The sequence below is a fragment of the Rhineura floridana genome, chromosome 1 (genome assembly GCF_030035675.1).
Source record: "Rhineura floridana isolate rRhiFlo1 chromosome 1, rRhiFlo1.hap2, whole genome shotgun sequence".
Classification (NCBI taxonomy): Eukaryota; Metazoa; Chordata; class Lepidosauria; order Squamata; family Rhineuridae; genus Rhineura; species Rhineura floridana.
In genome coordinates this window covers 93,648,932-93,671,861 of record NC_084480.1, presented here as the reverse complement: position 1 = coordinate 93,671,861, position 22,930 = coordinate 93,648,932, and the positions used below count along the sequence as shown (strand labels likewise).

At 39.5% G+C, this 22,930-nt stretch overlaps 1 protein-coding gene across 4 annotated transcripts in view; it reads right to left on the bottom strand.

Moving 5' to 3' along the window:
• The window catches only part of LOC133377326 (protein FAM240B-like), a 28,076-nt gene extending 6,793 nt beyond the window's left edge, over positions 1-21,283 (bottom strand). For 3 of the 4 annotated variants that reach the window (XM_061611333.1, XM_061611243.1, XM_061611404.1), the window contains exon 1: positions 20,820-21,283. The gene's annotated coding sequence lies outside the window, so the exon portion shown is untranslated. Of the gene's footprint in view, positions 1-4,011; positions 4,123-20,819 lie in introns of those variants that run through there. The other variant, XM_061611572.1, reaches the window with a different exon arrangement.
• Positions 21,284-22,930: the final 1,647 nt, after the last annotated feature.

Below are 22,930 nucleotides of genomic sequence, written 5' to 3'. Positions count from 1 at the left end.
TCTTGTGTGTGCCATTGGCCCCTGCCACATTTCTCATCAGAATTCTTGGTATTTTATGTAAAGTTTTCAGTGGTATATTAGAGTGTAAGATGACATTGAAACTCAACCTGTAATTGTGACATAATAGGACCTTTCTCAGCCATGATGAAGTAAATATTTTACATAGTCGTGTATGAAACTGAATAGATGCTAATTTCAGACTTAAGCTGGCTGTTAAATGTATCCTTAGGAGGCTGGAAGGGAGGGGCCTGCTTAATATCTAGGCCTGCAACCCAACTGTAAGGCAGTCTAAACCAATCTAGTAAGGTGAATTACTTCTTTATGTTTGGGCAGCAATAGATTGCTAAAGTAAGATTGGTCGCACAGGCTTATGATTGGTCCAGTCCATGTAGCTCCAGTTATAGAGTTTGTTGTAAGAAGAGAAGGAACAGGGAAGGCTTTAAGGAGGGATTTTGTGGCAGAGCAGATGGCCTGTTTTTGTCACAGAAAGAACTCCAGGTCCACTGGGGAAAGACTTCAAGGAGTGAGTGAGTGAATGCCACCTAAGGTTTCCAGGCAAGGTGCCACTGGAGAGTAATTTTCTGTGGTAGTTACCATAAGGAAAGGCGTGGGAGTAGTGTGAGACCAGGCCTTAAGAGAAGAATGCTTCCTGAGTGAGTAGTGGAGAAGGCTAGCAGCAGGCTATAACCAGAAGACCTGTGAGTCTGAGCCCCTGGAACCAGAAGGAAGCTCTGGAACCAGAAGGAAGGGGTTTGGAATTTGGAGGAGGTCCTCAGGAGAAGCACAATCCGATCCCTATTCCCTTAACCCCATGTTAAAAAAAATGAAGCACATAATCATTCTGTGTGATCCCAGGGCAAGGAGGAGCTGCAGGCAAGAATTCTCACATGTACAGCATGCATGCAATAATTCCGACATGTGCCCTCCCGAGCTTTGTACACACATGCATGAGTCCTTGTAGGGGGGAGCAGTAGGGCCCTCAACATCACACTTGCACCAGGCTCCATAAAATCTCTGGGTGGGCCTGCAAAGCTGAGCTGGGGTATGTGTGTGTGAAGAGACTCCTTGCCCAAGGCATCATTTATCCTATGGCCTGCAAATACTTAATGAGGTGGGTTAAGAGTCAGCTAGGTGTGTAAGCGCAGACAAGATGGTGCTACAACTTGATGCTCAGGAAGGAACAATCCTCCTGGGGAAAGGGTTTAATAAAGGTGGACAATGCAAAAGAACAGCCAGAGAAGGCAAGGGAGAGTGGTAATTGCTCAGCTTTGAGTTTTTTGATCATATGAGATTATTCCTTAGGAGCACTCATGTCTCCAACTAATATGAGCTATGTGCAAGGACACAAGAAGGGCAGGATACACATTTTTATATTAAATAAATGCTTAAACTACCATTTTAGGCCTATGCACACTTACCTGGAAATTAGCCATATTTGAGCACATTGGGCCTTGCTTTTGAATAAACATGCATATGAAGATTGTCCTGCTCGTCTTGAATATATCCAAAAAGCAGGGTTTTGAATGTGCCCTTGAATCTTATTCTCCCCCATCACCACTTAAATGTATTTGCTCACTCCATTCCACCAAAATCTGAAATGGGCTGCTTCCTGTTTATTGAGCACTCATCCTGATTTGTTTGCACAATGTTTGCGAGGAGGATAGATGACACCAGCTATTTATTGAACATTCATGCTGATTTGTTTGCGGTGAGGTTAGATGACATTGTGTCAAGCAAATATTATCCTACACTTTCCAGTGCACTTTCCTATCACTTTCCTTACTGCAAAAAGTCAACGTTTTTGAGAAAGCAGGTTTGTTGCACAAGAGCTTTAAATCAACTTTTAAATGTGCAAACTAAATTTGCTTGTATGTGATTGAATTGCACCCCAAAAATAGTGTCAGTCTGAAAGCACCCCTGGTACCCCGGGGGGAATTGTATGTTAGGAAGCAGAAAGAAAGGAGGCAAAAAGAAACAAAAGACACTGATGCTGAGGTGATAGCACATAGTAAAACAATTGCATATGTGCCAGAAGTGGCTTGCCTGGTGGGGCTGAGTCTCTACACCAAGTTTCCGGCAGGTGGATCACTGTTGCTTTCTGGGAGGGGGGGTAAGGTACTGGGGATGTCAATATGGTGCACTGGCAGAGGCAATCCAGCACTGCTATTGGTGCGTTTGCACCATGCTGACCTCTTCCCTCCCCCTCTTCCTCCTGATAAGCAACAGGGACTCACCTGCCGGGAATCTAGTATAATGGCTCCACCCATCTGGTGAGCCACTTCTGATATTTGCTGAGAAATTGTATTCCTAAGGAATATGGTATATGGTAAAACAGTGGCATTTCCTAAGAAATTTGTAAAGAACAGATAATTGAACAGGGCGGCAAGTAAAACAAAATATATCAGCAGTTCAGATTTAATATTATGTTTACACCCTCTTCTATCTCCATCAACCTACCAGCACTTTCTTAATCCCCTTCACCTGCAACCTCTGCTACATCTTTTATCCTAAAGAAAATGGATGCTTGCCCATATGCCTACCCCCCTACCCCCCCTGCTGATCCTCCACACAAATCTCATTAGTCTAACTTTACTTCCCAGTCATAGTATGAAAAACAAAGCTGGGAATGACTAATCCTCACATAAATTAAATTAATTGGGCTGGAAATTCAAAGATTCTTCAAGAACAGAAATAAACTCTTTGAAGTAGCCTGTTGTTTTCAAAGCCACTTTAGGTGAGCCCAGTGGCATCTGTGTGCTAGGCAACTTTTAAAAAAACTTTTTCTCTTTGAATAGCAGCTCCTCCCCCCCGGTGCCATGCTTCATATCACATTGGGACTCCATACAGTTTTTAAAAAAATGGTTTGGGATGTGACATGGCAGACATATTCCTGTTCGAGATGCAAAGGCCCCATCTCTTCTCGAGTGCACAGAAACAGTCATGTAGATCTTTGGAACTTGCCCAAACTATGATCTTGTGCGTAATTGTGTACAATTCCTCACCATTTGAGCCCTGGGCTCCTACTGGAAGGAAAGGCAGGATATAAATCAAATAAATAAATAAATGGAATTATTTGCTTTCTAATAGTTAGGGCCGGCCCTGCCATTAGGCAGAGCGAGGTAGACAGATGCTGAGGATGGCGTAAGATGGTGGAAGATGGAGTGGTGTGTGTGCCTCGTTGCCTGACCTGCACTTCATTAGCTAGCTTATTGTCCTCAGGTGTAGTTGAAGATACTGTGGAGCCACCCTCCTGACATCAGTATCGCTACAGTTTACCTGGACAGGGCTGGGGCGGGCGGCAGGGCAGCGTGGCAAGGACAAGGCTGTGCGAGTAACTGGCAAAGCCAATCTGGCACTTCCACAAGTATGTCCATGCAGTCCTGATTTCACCACTGCTCTATCCTGCTCCAGCTCCATCCAGGTTAGCTGTGTCAGGAGAGTGGCTCCACTGCTCTGTCCAGCGACGCTGGCTGCTACTGCTGTCCCATTGCTAGTGTTGAAGTAAGATTCAGGTGCCAGGCTGTTTAGATTCCATACATTTAAAGCATTTTGAAAGCATACAGCTTCCCCAAAGAATCCTGGAAATGGTGGTTCCTTAAGGGAGATGGGGAATGGTAGCTCTGTGAGCAGTAAACTACAGTTCCCAGGATTCTAGAGGAATCATGTTTAAATTTATGGTATGTACACAATCTATATAGGGAATGAGATTCCAATCTTATCCTTAACCTCAGGCAGCAAAATGTTTTGCATTGGCCCTGCTAATAGTGACCTCCATTGCATGGTTGTTGCAAATCAAGCTCTTTAAACACTCAAAAGTAATGCTGTACTTTTACTATCTGGCTGCTGTGCAGGAATCTGGGTTTGGACAGGAAAGGATTAATGGGGCCAAAAGGACTGCTTAAAGTTCCTCAGTGGTCAGCCAAATCCTTTGTCAAATGCACAAAGAGCACTATTGGAATGTACTGGAACAATGAAAGGACTGGAAGGGTGTGAATGAAATAATGTTTGAACCTGCAGGAAAAGCCTAGCTCATGGATGCTTTCATTAATAGCCAGGAAATAGTTAGATCTCCTTGGAGGGTCCTGAATAGGTAGGTGCCATTCCTCTCCTTTTTCCCACCGGCTAAATCTGTATGTGAAAAAGAACAAAAACTTGCATTACAGAAACAACTTAAGTCTCCAGTGATATCTTCTTCCAGAGGAAACCAAAACCAGGTAAGCACTGCCCTTGAACTTCTCTCAGTGTGAGGAAGTGTGGAGCATGTAATACTATATAAATGTTTGAAGTATTGTTCTCCATCCCCCAGCATGAGGCCTACTTTGCTTCCAATTAAAATCAAACTGAATCCAGAAGCGGATAATCCAACCCAGCAGCCAACCCAATGCCCGAGGGAAGCCTGCAAGCAGGACCTGAGTGCAAAGCGCTTTCCCCTCTTGTGATTCCCAGCAAATGGCATTCAGAGACATACTGCCTCTGTGTCAATGGAGGTGGAAGATAGGCAACATGTCTAGTAGCCACTGATAGCCTTGTCCTCCATGAATTTATCTATTCCTCTTTTTAAGCCATCCAAGTAGGTAGCCCACATATTGTGGGAGCAAATTCCATTATTCGTTTCAGTTGTGGAATTTAGCTATGCACCGTGGTTTAATGGTGGAGTTTAACTATGTACTGTGCAGATCCTCTTTGGATCCATTCCTTTGCACACACAGAATTCTGCATAGGGGAGAGGATTTCTGTGACTGTGCTCACCCTCCCCTTGTGTGCACACCGTTTACAGAAAAAAATTTTTTTTCTTCAGGACAAATAATAGGGTTAATTTTCAGCCTAAATCTGGTATAGGATCCCAATCAACATTAGAAGCACATAGTAGATTGGAGAATCAAGGCTGTTTTTTGGACTTCCGGGAAGGGTGACTTAGCCTGTGCCTGCTTTTGAGACGGGCTCCTGCCTCAAAAGAAGCTTATTCAGATATATCAGTCAGTTTTTTCTTTTTTTTTTGACTGATTAAACTTCTCCCGGGTAGGGAGAAACGAAGAGATTAACCTCAAAGCCTATTTTTGTTGGGACGACCAGATCTCATTAATTTATGGGACGAGGTCCAGCCGACGAAGGTGGGACGGATTTTTAACAGCAAGCTCTATCTGATAAAGCGAACGTTCACCTTATCTTCTAAGAGAGAACGCACTAACAGGCAAGCACCCTTCTTTCTATATTTTTCTTTTACTTGACTTAAATTGTTGCTGTTTAAAAGAGATTTGCCAGATTGATCAGTTTTTGACATCTCACTGGGGAGCCGTAACTTCTCTCTGCTACGCACTAATTAATAGCTTATCTCTGTTTTTGTTGCAAAAAGCTGTCCTGGATTTGCATTCTAAAGATATACACAGAAGAGGGATTTCTATTCCAGATTTTTATTTTGAAAAATATTATACTGTTTTGAGACTACTCTCTTTTTGGTCTATTTTATTTTGACGAATCTGTTTCTTGACGATTGCCATTAATTGTTTCGATCCTGGGAACTGCATTTTGTTTACTTAACTATTGGAGAGATAAGGCTGTCTGCTCTGTTTATACTGTGATGTCACCAAGTTTGGAGTATTAACCCAATTGTTGCTGAAATAAGAAGTGGTTTTCCTATATTTTTCTTTTAAAATGGCAATTAAGAAAGTGGCTGAAAATCTGGAAATAACTATGTTTCAGAAAATAATGGATGAGATTGAGATAATGAAAATTGAATTGAGTAAAATGAAGCAGGAGATTAAAGATATAAGGGTCCCTGTGAGAGAGGTGACCCTGGAAGGGGTCCCTGTGAGAGAGGAGACCCCGGAGATTGGAACAGGGGTCCCTGTGAGAGAGGTGACCCTGGAGACTGGAATAGGGGTCCCTGTGAGAGAGGAGATCCCGGAGATTGGAACCAACGTGGAACAGGAACAAGATTTGGAGTCTATGGACTTTAGAAATAAAATCTATTGTTTGGAACTCAATGTTATCTCTGAAGAAATGAATGAAGATTCTAGAGATAAAGTTATCAATGGCATGGATAATCTTCTGGACTGGAATGATGTGATGGAGCCCAATATAGAGAAAATCTATGGAATTAACTGCAGCCATGTGACAATGGAAAAACTTTTAAGAGATGACCCAGTGTATTTTGAAAAAAAGAACAGAGATATGATTTTACAGCAGTATTTCAGCAACCTATTCAGAATGGATGGCAAGAAAATATTTGGGATAGAGGTAATCCCCATCAGACTCTTACTATATGACTATGGCTTTGACAGCAAGATTATTATGGAATACTGATAATGGAAGATTGGATATTGAAATTACTGGACTTAACAAGACTACTGAAGATGGAAGATGGAAAATGGAACTAATAGAGATAATAGAACAATGGCTACTGAAATTATTGAACCTAACAGATTCTGATGTGATGGATTAATTGAAATGTTTATTTTGACTATGGTTATGACAATAAGATTATCATAATTAGTAATGAGATGGATTAATCGATATGCTTATCTGGAAAAAAAAATTGATAGATATATTTCTTAAAGAATTGAAACCTCTCTTTGACTTTTTGTGGAAAGAATAAAGTAATGTTTATGAGATTTGATGATTAAGTAAGATAACTACTGGAGGAAAGTGATTTTATAATATGACTTAAGAGACAGGATTGTTATATATTATAGACTTATAACTGATTTGATCTTTGACAAATGGGAAGTCAATATTTTACTCTTTATTTTTTATTTTTGTTTTTTTTTTCTTTTTTACTTTTTGTTTAACTATTTTTGATTTTGTTTTTTGTCTTTGAATGTTTTATGATTTTGTCTTGTATGTTTTATGAAAATCTGAATAAAAAATTATTGAAAAAAAAAAAAAGGCTGTTTTTTCTTCAAAATAAGTGGCCAGTTCAAGCAAAAAAAACTTTTTAACAAAAAAAGCATGAACAACATAACATACTGTTTGGTACTAGCTGTAAAAGTTTAGGATTGTGGATAGCAGCTGGAGACATATGAATACACAAGTAATATATCCCATAATTAATTCACTTCTTGTCCATAACTGATTCATCTCTTGTCAGTCGTTTGGCTGTTGATATACCCCACATGGCAAGAGAAATGGTAAGGAGCATCTTAGAAAATTGAAATGTTAACTTTAGGCAGGCAACAAATATTGCCTATATTCAGGATCTCTAAATGTATGACGACGTGTAGACAGTAATGTTTTGTTAAACTATGTGAAATGCTTCAAGTAGTCCTCTTGTAAATCTCTGGGGTTAGGACTGACCTGAGCTGGCCTGTTATGGCTGCATTAGTTCTGACTGAACAGGATTTAATTTAAGCCTGTGGTGACAAGTCTCCTAAAGGACAACCATGAGAAACCTGCTGCCAGGCAATCATTTCTGACATAGCGCTGATTGTAAACAGGCCAAGCAGATGCGTCGGCTGCCAAATGAAAGAAATAACTGGATGAACTTCAGAAAGTGTTTTTACTACACAAGATAACACAGGAAGGCTTATTTTTAGATTTAATCATATTAGAGTGCATTGATTATTTTTAGATTGAATTTGTGAAGGTAGGCCTCATAGGGACAGGAAAACGATTTTACCAAAGAGGGTAAATGGAAATTTGGAAATGCCACTAATGTTGTTATGTGGAAAGCAAAATAGATCAAGCACCAGCATCTTGATTGTGTTGCTTTGCTGCAAGATCAGAGGGAGCAAATAGAATGTAGGCACTGATATCCAACAGCCAGTCCAAACATACAAGTAGGTGGCCGTGGAATAAAGTTTATAGGGCAGAACCACTGCTAGACTGAACATGGAGGGCCACTTGTTTAAAAGTGCACCCATGACAACATATTTGCTCATATATTTGAAGGCAAACACATCAACTGCACCCTTTGTGTAGGCTTCTATAGATTTAGGGATGGGGAAGCTGTAGCCCTCCAAAAGTTACTGGACTCCAAGTCCCATCTGCTCCAGCCAGCATGGCCGACAGTCAGGAATGATGGCAGTTGGAGTCCAGCAACTTCTGGAGGGCCACAAGTTCCCCATCTATGTTGGACAGCTTCCCACGTGCAGGGAGCATTGGATACAGGAGCACTTTCAAACAAATGATGCCTCATGTATACATTCTAGAGGCGGAACAATTTTGTTTTTGTTAGCTAGGCTGCCTATGTATTGTCAAAAAACAGACATCTCCAAAAATAAAGACAAAAGAGAACACAGATTTGCATCATTTTTTTACATTAATTTATATGTATTGATACAAATGTAGGAATGATTACTACAATTTAAATTGATGACCTGTGTACCTAGGCACTCTAACTATTGATAGGTAGGTTCAAATTCTCTGCCCTGGTCCTTTATCTTCAAACCATTGAAGATATTGTGTTTTAAGATCTGTTAACCATTGTATTTTAAGATCTGTTTTTATGATGTTTTAAAGTGTTTTAGTGCTTTGTTTGCCTCCCTGGGCTCCTGCTGGGAGGAAGGGCGGGATATAAATTAAATAAATAAATAATAAATAAACCAGACTTTGACCTGATCCCCGCAGAATGCATTATGTGCTTCAGGCAGCACTAATCTCCTTCTGGTCCAAATGGCTGACAGAGCCGGAGCAGGCCCACTGTGACTGAGCTGTGAATTGTTAACAACTTACTCCCTGGTGCATATGAGCATGCCTCAGAACATGGGGAGGGAGAGGAGTGAAGGCCCATACCTTTCCCTAGAACACCTCCCATACCCCCAATTGTGTGTTACAGCCCATAAACCATTGGCAAAGGGTTAGGTGGCACACCAGCCAAAGTTTAAAATCCTATCTGTAATGTTAAACTGTGCCTTTGTAGATTGTATGATCTTGCCTATGTCTGGTGAATGACTGACTTTTGGCTATGAGTGCTATAGAGCTTAGGTGCTTTCAGATGGAGGTTATGGCAAATGTCAGGCACGCTGAATCAACACAGCTGACATCTGCAAAGCCACAAAGGAACCCTGCATTGATTGTTGCCAGTCCAAACGGACTTATTAATGTCAGTGACCTGCCTTTTGCTATTTAGCTCCTCAGTAAATACTATTCTTGTCTTTGCATGTGTGCTCAACAAGTGCATTTGGCAGCATAAAACTAATGGCTACAATCCAAGATTGTGTTCAGCATGCTTAAACCCAGTTTGTTCAATGGGATTAAGTGTGCCTAAACTCTGCTGGTTTATAACCATTGAATAAATCACTTGAACTCCAAAGACAGCAAAGAAAAGCCATATATTAGGCAGGATTGCCATTTGACTTTAAATCAACCAGCATTCTGTTTTGAAGACAGGAAGCATGAGTGGCTGTGATCTTGGAATTATGTACTTGGATTTTGGGCCAGTCTTTGGGTGGTATTCACTGCTAGTCCTACTCAAACTAGACCCATTGAAGTTAATGGACATGACTAAGTTAGGTTCATTGATTTAAATGAGTTTCCTCTGAGCAGGATTTAATTGAATACAACCCATTATTTCTCAGTCTAACCTACTGTGCAGGGTCGTTATAAGGATAACTTGGGGGAGAGAGCATATATGTTGCTTTGAGCTCCTTGGTGAAAAAGGTGAGATTTTAAATATAATAAATAAAATAAAAGTTGAACTCAATTCCTTATTCAGAGTGAGAGGAAAATATAAAATGTATCTTGTTAAGAGTGACTTGAAACCAGGTATCCTATTTTATTTATTCCTAAATTTTAAACAACAGTTTTCTATTAAAGAAAAGGCACAAAGGGATGATAGCTAAATGAGCTAAAAAGCTCAGGTTGATTTTTCAAACTTCAAAAATAAAATTCTAAAAGTGACCATACCAAACATATAGGAAAGAAGGACAAATGACAAAATAACAAGGTAGGCAGAACAACTGACCAAAAGGCATTGATCCAGTGGAGCCCTAGCACAAATGAAATTTCATCTCATGCCACAGTGTGTGTATGTCTGATTTCTGCCTTTTCCTGAGTCAGATTATCTAGCTAAGTATTGTCCACTACAAAATGGGAAAAGGCCATAGCTCAGTGGTAGAGCATTTGCTTTGCATGCAGGAGGTCCCAGGTTCAATTTCTGGCATCTCTAGGTAAGCCTGGGAGAAAACCCTGTCTGAAATCCTAGAGAACTGCTGTCAGATGAATGGCTGACAAAGGCTGCTGTTGTGTCAAAATCCTTAGGGAATGAGTTAAAGCAGCCTTCACGCATGTGATTGCCTCCAGCACCTGCTGGCTGTGGCTGATGGGAGTTATAGTCCAAAACATCTGGAGAGCACCATGTTGGTGAAGGCTGAGTTAAAGTATTTGAGATAAAATAGTTACACATTTCTAGCAGTAATTCTTTTAAAAATCTTTAGTTTTGTGGTTTTTTAAATTCATTTTTAATAACAATTTAACAAAGAAGGAAAGAAGAAAGATAAATATGGGAGCGGAGTGAAGGGGGGAAATCAGCTCACATGAAACCTTTGATTTTGTAAGACCATGCATTAAATACTCCATAAGAATTTGTATTGCCAATGCAAAACCAAATGGATTCAAGATATGGAATGACTTTGTCTTCCCAGAAGGAAACAGTTGGTTAAAGAGAAACCCATCAAAGATGTTGTCTGCCCATATTTGGAACTATTCTACTGAGTACATGATCATGCATTTATTTAATGAGCATCTAAACATAAGACCAGTTACAATGAACAGCCCATATATAAAGGAGGTGGAAAGGGGGAGCCAAGAGAAAAAGATGTAAGGATTGAAGACTAATCAGGAAGTTTATGTAGCTGAGACTGTGACTGGAGAGAGAGGGGGTTAAAACTGAAAGGCCAGAGAACACTGTTCTGAAAAATTCTGGATTGCTTTCTCAGGAACTGTAAGCAAGATAAACTGTTGCACAGGGAATGAAAACATTTTGAAAATAAATCTGTATGGTAACAACTAGACCCACAACTGCTCTTTGATGGAGGGTTACTCTAACAGCACAATACTGTGCATATTACTCAGAAGTAACTTCCATTGAACTCAGTGGGATTTATTCCAGCTGTGTCTGTACAGAATTACAGTGTAAGCAAATTACTAGAAAGAAGTGCATTCTATGTGCACTGGTATGCATGATCAGGAACACCATACATTCCAAGGACCACAAATTAGAGGGTTTTAAATGCATCACCCAGCATTCTGGTTGTGGAAAGATCTTTGCAGGAGAATTACCAGGAATGTTTTGTCATGCACTCCTGTGATCGGGGTCATTTTGAATGATCATTTCATGCAAAAACTACACAATGTTCCTTCAAAGAACTTAATTCTTTTCTTAGGATATAACCTCACTGTGACATAACATGAGACCTATGCAAGGAAGAAGGAGGGGGGAAATCTTCTGACAGCTGCATTGTGTTCATTGATATGTGTAGCATTACTGTCATTAATCCCTGGATATAATTCAGCATGGGCATGATGGCATGAAGCTGGTGACCACTTTAATAAGGTCATGCTCTGAAGTGTGCTTCATTGATTCTCTTTTTGTCTGGAATTGTCTGTAACAGCGATGACTAGGCTGTGCCACTCTATCCCTCCTTAAAAGCCTGCAGTTTAGGGTTGATTTTGAAAATCTTGTCATGCTGAAAAGATGTGCAGAGCAGCCTTGTGCACATTTATTTGGAAGAAAGTGTTCAATGGAGCTTACTCCCAAGTATGCAGGATTGCAATTTCAATGGGATAACAACAGATATATGACATACTTAATAGTGATCATAGTGGATTCCTCACCCATACTGTTAAGGGGGATTTACAGCTTTCCTTACACATGCACACAGTGGTGTTTGGTGTCTGTTGGACAGTGAGTGGAGCCAGCGCCAATGACAGGCAGAGCCAGCAAATTGTAGTTTTATCCCCATCCTCCTCCTTCCTGTTGAGTTCTACAACACTGAGAATAAGGAAGAGGAGGGAGCTGATAGTCAGGGCTGCTCCCTGGACTAGTTGTAAGTAAGAAGGCAGGCAGGTGGGGGCTGGTTGAGGGCAGACTGAGGTTGGTGAGGCAGTGCCCCATTTGCCCTAATAGAGTGTCCACTGCATGTACATATAAAAACAAACACTGGGCCAGATCTTGCTCTTGGTCTTCCCCCATGCCTTCTGGTATATGTATCTTAAGTGACATGTATCTTTTATGCACACAGGGAGGTGGTGTAGCATAGTGGCTGGCTGTAGAGACTGACCTATAGGTGCTTCCAGAGTGTCACTGTTTTATGGGAGAGATTCAAGGGCATACCAGAAATTTAGGTTTGCACAATTAAAGCAGTCTGTCACCCTAGTGCAACAAATCCACTTACAAACAAATAACTTTTTGCTGTTCGAAAAGTGATGGGGCGTGGGAATATGCTAAAGAGTGTGGGATGAATGAATAACAGGAACACACATAAATATCCTGCAAGCAAATCCGGCTGAACGCACATTGTCATATAACCACCCAGCAGAAAAATCAGAACAAAAGTTCAATAAATATCAGACATACTCTAACCACTGCATATGTTTTGTGCAAACAAATCAGGATGAATGCTCAATAAAGAGGTCATCTGAAGGAGTCCTATGAATCTGGAAGTCTCAGATTTGAATCTTGCCTCTGCTGTGAACTCACTAGATGGCCTTAGGCAAGCCAACCTCTCAGTATGGGGGATAATAACATTGGTTCATCTTACAGGGTTGTTGTAACAATTACAGCTAGATAATACTTGTGAAGTGTTTTGAATGCTTGAAAGTGCTACCCAAGTATTAAGTATTCTTACATGTTTATTTTTCACTTTAATGCCCATGCATCCCCTGCCCCAAGTTCATGAACATTTTGAAAGCAGTTGCAAATTTGCTCTTGGAATTGCAGGGAGAGAAGGGTAAAAGAACTGGATGTTGGTGATGTACTCCAGCGAATTCAAGACTCACCAAACCATTTTTTCAGACCTTGCTCAACAACATTAAAATGACATGTGTTTTCAAGGTAGTGAGGATGTTTTCAAGCCACCTTCACCAAACAGTTATTATACAGCCACAAGAGTGGCTGTATACTATAGCTAGCATGGATTTTTCGCATTCTGCAATGTTAAATGGAAAATACCCCCCCCCTGCCATTCTGATCTTTCTCATAAGTTCATATCAAAACAAAACCATACAAAACGTAGAGTTCTGAACACAGAAACACTTGCTTAACAACCCTGTAAATTTTCATGGCAATACACAAACAGTCAGAGAGAATTGAGAGTTCAAAGTGTAAAAAGAGAGGGGGAAAAAACCCAGACCGCTTTTGGACTTTTTTTTAATTAAATTTTTTAAATTAAAAATCAACCATGTTCATAGAGTACCTGTAATCCTATTAGTGATTTTGCCCCATACTTTGAGCTTCATCTTCTGCAGTTTAAACATTTAAAAAATGCCTAGCTGATTTTTAATTAAAGAAATTTAGCATTGAACTCAATGATAAAGCCGGGCATGCTCAGTAAGAACCAACTGTCAGTGTTCTAAAAGCCAGACTCATAGCTGCTTGGCTTGGTTAATAGGGGCCACACCCACACCAGACTTTGATTTCACTTGAGACAGTCATGGCTTCCCCCAAAGAATCCTGGGAAGTGTAGTTTGTGAAGGTGCTCAGAGGAGACTCCAATTTCCCTGACAGACCTCCAGTGGCCAGAGTGGTTTAACAGTCAGCCACTCTGACTGAAGCTCTGTGAGGGGAACAGGGCATCTCCTAGCAACTCTCAGCACCCTTCACAAACTACACCTCCCAGGATTCTTTGGGGGCAGCTATGATTGTCTCAAATGAAATAAAGGTCTGGTGTGGATGTCGCCAGTGACAGGTTTGGTTTAAATTTGTGCGGGAGGCTACATGTTCCTGCTGTAGAATAAAAAGGTGGGGAAAATGCTGAAAAAGAATGATACGTTCACAATGTTTTCCTTTTGGAAAGGAAAGGGGCTTCCCTCTGTCCTGGGCCCACCCACCCAATGTCCTCCTCCTCCTCCTCCTCCCCCAGATCAGTTCACCTATCCTAAGCATGATTGCACAGGAGTAAATCTTATTTAACTCTGAAAGCATGCAAATGATCAAACCTGTTCTCCCCTCCTATCCCCTTCCTCTTGCCCCTCCTTCCCCTCCCCCACCTCTTTCTCCATGGTCAGTTTTACCTATCTTAAGCATGATTGCACAGGATTAATCCCATTGAGCTCAATAAGCATGCAAATGATCAAATCTGCCCTCCTCCCTCCTTCTCCCATCACCGCCCTTTTTCTCATTCCCTCCCCTTTCCTTTGCCCCTCCTTCCCCATCCTCTTCTAATCCCTCCTCCCCCCATGGTCAGGCTTACCTATCAAGCATGATGGCATGGGAGTAATTCCCATTGAACTCAATAAGTGTGAAAACGATCAGACCTGCCTTTTCCCCAGAGCTTGGAAAAGTTACTTTTTTGAACTACAACTCCCATCAGCCCAATTCAGTGGCCATGCTGGCTGAGGCTGATGGGAGTTGTAGTTCAAAAAAGTAACTTTTCCAAGCTGTGCTTTTCCCTCCTCCCCTCTACTCTCCCTTTCTCCTCCCTTCTTCTCTCCCCTCTTCCTTCTTCCTCCTCCCCTGCCCACTCCCTCCATCTTTTCTTCCCACCCATGGTCAGTTTTACCAATCCTAAGCATGATTGCACAGGAGAAAATCCCAATGAACTCAATAAGCATGCAAATGATTAACCCATTCTCAGGAAACTTGCATGGGATCCAATTTCTTATCTCCTGGATAAAAAAGCAGAGAAATTCACTAATAGGCAAAAAACCTTGCGGTTTAAGAATGCACCTATAGCCAACTTATATTTCTATCAAACTTTAAAAAGCAGGGAAATTGGGCAACTATAGTGAATGCATCAGGGGAGCAGGAGACCTGACCTCCTTTCTGAGATATTGTACTGCCCTACAAATTTGTCAAAATGCAAACACAATTTGGGTTGGTCGTTCAGTTGTGAGAACTGGCAGTTTCATGGCCTCTCAGAGGCCCTAATTCAGGCAAGATTTCCCCCCATAATTCCTTGCCACAGAACCATTTTTGTTAACAACCTTAGAAACCAGGCATTCTTGACAGAGTGCATCAGTTGAATTTAAAACTGCAGTTTGATGTAAAATCAGGCTGATTACAGTATGTTGCTACTTAAGCAAAGAATCTAGCTGTTGGAAAAAACAAACTTGGCCTGCCTAAGATGCATGCTATGCTTAAACCGCTCCACTTAAGGAAAGGTGGGCATGGTCAATTAAAAACATAGAGCACACCTAGAATTTTGCTAAAATATATTTCACCTCCCACTGTTTTATCTTGTGCAAACTGAGACACTCCTCCTCTCCACTGGAAACTATTCTGCAGAATAGTCAGTGCCATTATTCCACAATTGTTTTTGGAGTTTTTTAGTGTTGTGAAGTGTTGCTGTACTTCACATATTCTACAGAAACAGAAACAAAAGAAAATGAGTTACTATAGGAAACTTCACTAAAATTGCAAAGTAAATCAAACATATTTAAAGTGACTATCTGAACTCTATCAACTGTATCTTAATATTGTTGTTTCCATCCTGCTAAAACAAGATCAGCACAGCACATGTCTTGTTTCTGTTCTTTGGGCTGATTGCAGGTGTTGCCACCATTCCCCATATGCTCAGAGGCGCATGTTACCAAATTCTTCCAAGCTACACAGGAAGTGGATTGGACTGTGAAAGACCAACCAAAATTGTGTTTGCAGTTTGACAAATTTGTAGGACAGTACAATATCTCAGAGAGGAGGTCAGGTCTCCTGATCCCAGGTGCATTCACTATAGCTGCCCAATTTCCCTGCTTTTTAAAGTTTGATAGAAATATCTGTTGGCTATAGGTATGTTCTTAAACTGCAAGGTTTTTTTTGCCTATTAGTGAATATCTTTGTCCTTAAGTAGATTTCTTTATTGTTAATTAAGCAGATTGCTTAATTTACAACTGCTTTCAAATTTACAACTGCTTTCAAAATGTTCATGAGCTTGGGGGAGGGAATACAGGGACATTAAAGTGAAAAATGAACATGTAAAATTAATTAAGCAGATTGCTTCCTTTCTATGAGTAAATATGTGTTGGCCAATTGCTCCTTTCCAAGAGTGATTTTACAATCAGGTCAACATAGCAAAATTGTTGCTATTTTTTAAACTCTATTATGAACCTTTTCCATTTTTTTCATTTTCTATAATTAAATTACAGTTTACATCTATGGGCTACTTAAAATGTTATAACAAGGCTAGCCAAGAAAACAGTGTGATGCCATCTGCTAGGTGAGGGTTCTTTCCCACTCTAAACCATTTGCCAACAAAGTCTTTAAACCAAGCTTGCTTACCTCATACTTTTACATTTACATAAAACAATCTGCTTTCTGTGCTTGCAACAATTCCCCCCCCCCGTATATAAGCACATGTCTTTACTTGCTTTTCTGAACTTCCAAACTTGAAACACATTCACTGTTTTAGTATATCGGCAGGAGGAAATGGATAATCCACAACCTGTACGTGGGCATTCATGAAAACATATATAAAGCTCTCAGATGACATTTTTATGTGTTCAGATTTAATGAGCACTCTCTAGATTCAATGACAGCGGTATCAGGATGGTATTCCTGACAGACCCTCTTGTACTGAAGAATAAACAAGTTTTTCATCTGGAGAGGGGGGAAAAAGAACTAAGCCCTAGATCACTTCAGCTCCTAAAATGTTTATGCTAGAGTCTAAAATTTTAAATATTTTTTGTCAGGATGTATCCTTGAAGTTAATTTGAAGTTGTTTTCCAGCCCTGGATTAATCCAGTGATTTATACAATGACATAGGGTTGATTGTCCCTGGTATTTCCTCTTCTGTGGAAGCAGTGCCCCCATTATTGATCATACACACATGGAGAAATAGAAGACAAAAGGAAGTACTTGTTCACACAGTATATAGTTAATATGTGGAATTCATTATCACAAGATGTAGTGGTGGCCACCAACTTGGATGGCTTTAAAAGGGAATTAGACAAATATATGGAGGATAAAGCTATCAGTGGCTTCTAATCATGAAGGCTGTGTGCTATCTTTTGTATATGAGACATTATTTGTTTATTTGTATACCAATCAACATATAAACTACCAGAGTGGTATATATTTCAAGACTTAAATACTGGTTGTTGAGGAACATGAGAGGGAAAATACTATTGTGCTCATGTCCTGCTTGTGGGCTTCTGGTTGGCTACTGCGAGAGTAGGATGTGGGACTAGATTAGCCTTTGGTTTGATGCAGCAGGGCTGCTTCTGTTGTTGTTTCTTATGTTATTGAATATGAACCAGCGGGTTCTTTTTGGTGCTGCTGCTACCTTATGAAATTCCCTTCTTGGCAATGTTTGATGGGCCCACTCAATTTTGGTCAGCAGTTCTAACCAGCACTGTTCTTCAGAAAGTTTATGAAGACAATCTTATTCTAATGAGGATATGGAAATTGATAGTACTTTTGTTACTGGGATGTTTTGTGGGTGCTATCATTTTTATGATGTTTAATACTGTTTTTCTGTTTTTTAAAATACTGGATTTTATTGATGCATTGTTTCACTGATCTTGTATGTTGTAAGGTGCCCTGAAGGCTTTAAGCCATGTTAGCTGTGGATACAGATTCCAAAACGGACAAACAAACACTGAGCAGCACAAAGATATCACAACAACGATTCTGTAATTGGGGAACACACATGTTCAATGATAGCTAGTTGTAAGTTCATATTCCTACAAATGCATGGAGAAATAATGCATGAACCAGGTTATAGACATATACTGGCAGAAGAAAGTTCCACAATCCATTTTTATACGGGAAAAAGTAGTTGAGAAAATGCATATGTGAACCAGACTTCAGAATGTTAACTGATTTCAACAATGTGTTCTGCTGATGCTATGCTTTCAAATATTATGACCTGGCCCTTCTGTTCATTGATTTAGGCTTATACCTTTCCATTTATTTTAGAAGGCAAAAGATTTACAATTAGAAAATGTGGAAGTAAGCCCCACTGAACCTAATAGGACATATTTCTGAGCAGTTAGGCTTTAATCCTAGGGTGAAGTTCTAATGAAGCAAATAGGTCTTTGGTTCATACATGTACGTTCATCATTGGATGACTGCAGTACCAGCTGATGACTTGTGTGCATGAAACAGTCATTAATATGCTTTTCTGTCACCTCATCTCCAGGTTGCTCATGTTCAGCTGCAAGTGAATGAGAGACATTATGTGATGTGCGCACACACATGGATTTGCCTTGACCTTCGAGGAGGTGTGGCTGAAGCTGACCTTTTGGATTCTTTGATAGACAAATAGATAAAATTAAGTAACATCCAGTACTAGAGGATACAAAGATTCCATTAAGGCAGCAGTGTCTCTTTTGCTTAGTGCCATGTCTACAGGGAACAATCCATGAAATACTTGGAAGAAATAAAGTACAAAACTGTATAGATGTTAGTAGTGTGACTTACTCAACTACATGGCACATCAATCTCTATTACATGGAAACATTCTGAGATATATTGTCCATTGGCTGCAGTAAGGGATATAATCCTAAAATATAACTTCTATGCCAACAGTATTAAGCTTGATCAGAATGATGTTAAACTGGGCACTTTTCCATGGCTTTTTCTCTTTTTTTTTTTTTCAATAATTTTTATTCAGATTTTCATAAAACATACAAGACAAAATCATAAAACATTCAAAGACAAAAAACAAAATCAAAAATAGTTAAACAAAAAGAAAAAAAGAAAAAAAAAAAACAAAAATAAAAAATAAAGAGTAAAATATTGACTTCCCATTTGTCAAAGATCAAATCAGTTATAAGTCTATAATATATAACAATCCTGTCTCTTAAGTCATATTATAAAATCACTTTCCTCCAGTAGTTATCTTACTTAATCATCAAATCTCATAAACATTACTTTATTCTTTCCACAAAAAGTCAAAGAGAGGTTTCAATTCTTTAAGAAATATATCTATCAATTTTTTTTTCCAGATAAGCATATCGATTAATCCATCTCATTACTAATTATGATAATCTTATTGTCATAACCATAGTCAAAATAAACATTTCAATTAATCCATCACATCAGAATCTGTTAGGTTCAATAATTTCAGTAGCCATTGTTCTATTATCTCTATTAGTTCCAATTTCCATCTTCCATCTTCAGTAGTCTTGTTAAGTCCAGTAATTTCAATATCCAATCTTCCATTATCAGTATTCCATAATAATCTTGCTGTCAAAGCCATAGTCATATAGTAAGAGTCTAATGGGGATTACCTCTATCCCAAATATTTTCTTGCCATCCATTCTGAATAGGTTGCTGAAATACTGCTGTAAAATCATATCTCTGTTCTTTTTTTCAAAATACACTGGGTCATCTCTTAAAAGTTTTTCCATTGTCACATGGCTGCAGTTAATTCCATAGATTTTCTCTATATTGGGCTCCATCACATCATTCCAGTCCAGAAGATTATCCATGCCATTGATAACTTTATCTCTAGAGTCTTCATTCATTTCTTCAGAGATAACATTGAGTTCCAAACAATAGATTTTATTTCTAAAGTCCATAGACTCCAAATCTTGTTCCTGTTCCACGTTGGTTCCAATCTCCGGGATCTCCTCTCTCACAGGGACCCCTATTCCAGTCTCCAGGGTCACCTCTCTCACAGGGACCCCTGTTCCAATCTCTGGGGTCTCCTCTCTCACAGGGACCCCTTCCAGGGTCACCTCTCTCACAGGGACCCTTATATCTTTAATCTCCTGCTTCATTTTACTCAATTCAATTTTCATTATCTCAATCTCATCCATTATTTTCTGAAACATAGTTATTTCCAGATTTTCAGCCACTTTCTTAATTGCCATTTTAAAAGAAAAATATAGGAAAACCACTTCTTATTTCAGCAACAATTGGGTTAATGCTCCAAACTTGGTGACATCACAGTATAAACAGAGCAGACAGCCTTATCTCTCCAATAGTTAAGTAAACAAAATGCAGTTCCCAGGATCGAAACAATTAATGGCAATCGTCAAGAAACAGATTCGTCAAAATAAAATAGACCAAAAAGAGAGTAGTCTCAAAACAGTATAATATTTTTCAAAATAAAAATCTGGAATAGAAATCCCTCTTCTGTGTGTATCTTTAGAATGCAAATCCAGGACAGCTTTTTGCAACAAAAACAGAGATAAGCTATTAATTAGTGCGTAGCAGAGAGAAGTTACGGCTCCCCAGTGAGATGTCAAAAACTGATCAATCTGGCAAATCTCTTTTAAACAGCAACAATTTAAGTCAAGTAAAAGAAAAATATAGAAAGAAGGGTGCTTGCCTGTTAGTGCGTTCTCTCTTAGAAGATAAGGTGAACGTTCGCTTTTATCAGATAGAGCTTGCTGTTAAAAATCCGTCCCACCTTCGTCGGCTGGACCTCGTCCCATAAATTAATGAGATCTGGTCGTCCCAACAAAAATAGGCTTTGAGGTTAATCTCTTCGTTTCTCCCTACCCGGGAGAAGTTTAATCAGTCAAAAAAAAAAGAAAAAACTGACTGATATATCTGAATAAGCTTCTTTTGAGGCAGGAGCCCGTCTCAAAAGCAGGCACAGGCTAAGTCACCCTTCCCGGAAGTCTTTCCATGGCTTTTTCTCATGTTCTAACATTTATTTATAAGAACTAAAATAATGTATTTGTTCTCATGTGCTTAGCAGCACCTGACCTTTTACTGCATACATCATTGAAATGTAGGATACACAGCAGGGCAAACAAAATGCCTTACTTACCTTTAAGATGGTCTCTGCACGACACCAATAGATCACACCAATGTTACAATAATGGTCCTTGCTTCAGCCCAAGAAGCGTGAGAGCAGCAATGAAATTCATACCTCTGTACTTTTTATTTGAAGTCAGGGTGGGTGGTGGGCAACATAAATCCTTCATCATATGAAGGCTGTTTTGAAATAACTAGTAGATCAAGCTCATTTCCTGAACTTTGCAGCCCCCTGCCTGAGATGACCAGGAAACACAACCCTTTTGAATGCTTCTGACCCTCCTACATTATCAGATGCTACAGAGAGAGCCGGGTGACCTTGAAGGCCACAAGGACAACAAAGAGGGTACTCTAAAGACCTCTCCCCTTGTGGAGGCTGAAGCATTTCACACTACTATAATGGCATATATATACATGGAGGGTGTTTATGATGTGAAAAATTCACACTGTTTCAGGGGGAATTTCAAGCAGTGTGTTGAGCTGCTAATCTAACAAAGTATGCAGAGGGTCATGAGTTCCCTGAGTGCTAAAAAAGAGAGATGAAATCAATCTGTTAATAAGTAACAAATAAAACCAACACATTATTTGTCCAGGAAACCTAATTTATATGCCAAGAACAGCTAAACTTTGTGATCTGGATAAATGATGCTCATTTACTATATTTGCTTTGGAAGCCACCTTGAGGGCTTAAATTTTTTTTTTTATTCTTACAACTATACAAAGTATACAATCTCACAAAAATTCATTAGTTTACTTGCTAAATGCATCAGTTCACAATAAGGAAAAAAGTACAAATGGTTATAGAGCACCTAGAAATTTATCATTTCAAAATGCAAAACAACAACAACCCTTTTTCATAAATCCATTGGTATCAGCATTCCCCTTGATACCTCAAAATGTTCAACAAAACAGCTATATGACATATTTTCAGATTTCAGTGCAATATACGTGGGTGTTAGCTTTCTCCCAATAGGCATACAAATCTTAGCTTCAGTTTGTAAATTAATTATGAATTCTTAATCAAAGTTAACTATCTAATTTTGCAGGGTTCCAAAACACACAGGAAGTCTCTGTGGATGCAAAAGGTCCCTGCTTCAGATTGTTGTTTTCCACGGTAGGGGAGCATAGCTAGTGAGCTCATTCCCTCGTCCTCCTCAAACTTTAACTCTGTAAAGTAATACCTGAAGAGGTCTATGTTTGGAGGGTTATGTTTTAGAGTTATGAGTTTTAGCTTTAAGTTTAAGAGTTACGTTTTCACTCTTTAAGATAATGTGTGGAGAGGTTATTCAAAATACATAGGGTTGTATTCAGTGTAGCACTAAGGTTCCACTAGCACAAGGATTTTTCCTTGCCCAATGGAATGCTCTTCCCCTCTCCTCCCCCACCCTCTAAATATGTTTTAGAGTTTTCCCCAACACTCCAGAACAGATTTGGGTATGGTGCAGGGCATGCATGGGGGGGAGAGGGAGGAAATACCATTGTGCTAGCACTAATCCTTAAACTAGTTCAAGAATGTAGCTGAATGTCACCTATTATAAAAATGGCTTTAGAATAACCTCATAAGAAATGCCTTGTAATTTCATCAATTTTCCCAATATCGTTTCTCCAGAATTGATTAATAATAGGGCAAGGTAAAATATATACACCTTGGGGGCTTTTTAAAGTCAAAAGATGGGATAGAAATGCCCACATAAACAGATAAATAAATAAAATAATACACCTGTGAAATTCCTGGAGTTCTCTGGAGAATCCTTCCCTTTACAAGGGTCTCTCTCTATTCATAAGCCAAATTAGATTGGTGCCTTGTTGCTTCAAGTTTACTACCAGGACTAGGTTCACCCTAAAATACAAAATCAGTAACTGCCATCATCTGTTCAGTAGATTTGACTGAGCTACCAAACATAGTAGGATGATGTGGGGAAAGAACTAACTAGGGTACAATTTTGCAATTCTGCTCACTCCACTTTCCTACAGAATACTTTTCCTATACTTTTTGAGCAGCTTGGTGGAAAGGACAAATGTTGTAACATGAGGTGAGGTAAGTTAGGTTATTTAGAGCAGAAGAGAACAGATCAAGTTAATTTATCAGAAAGCTAGGTTTATTAACAAAGCTAAAACAGCAAG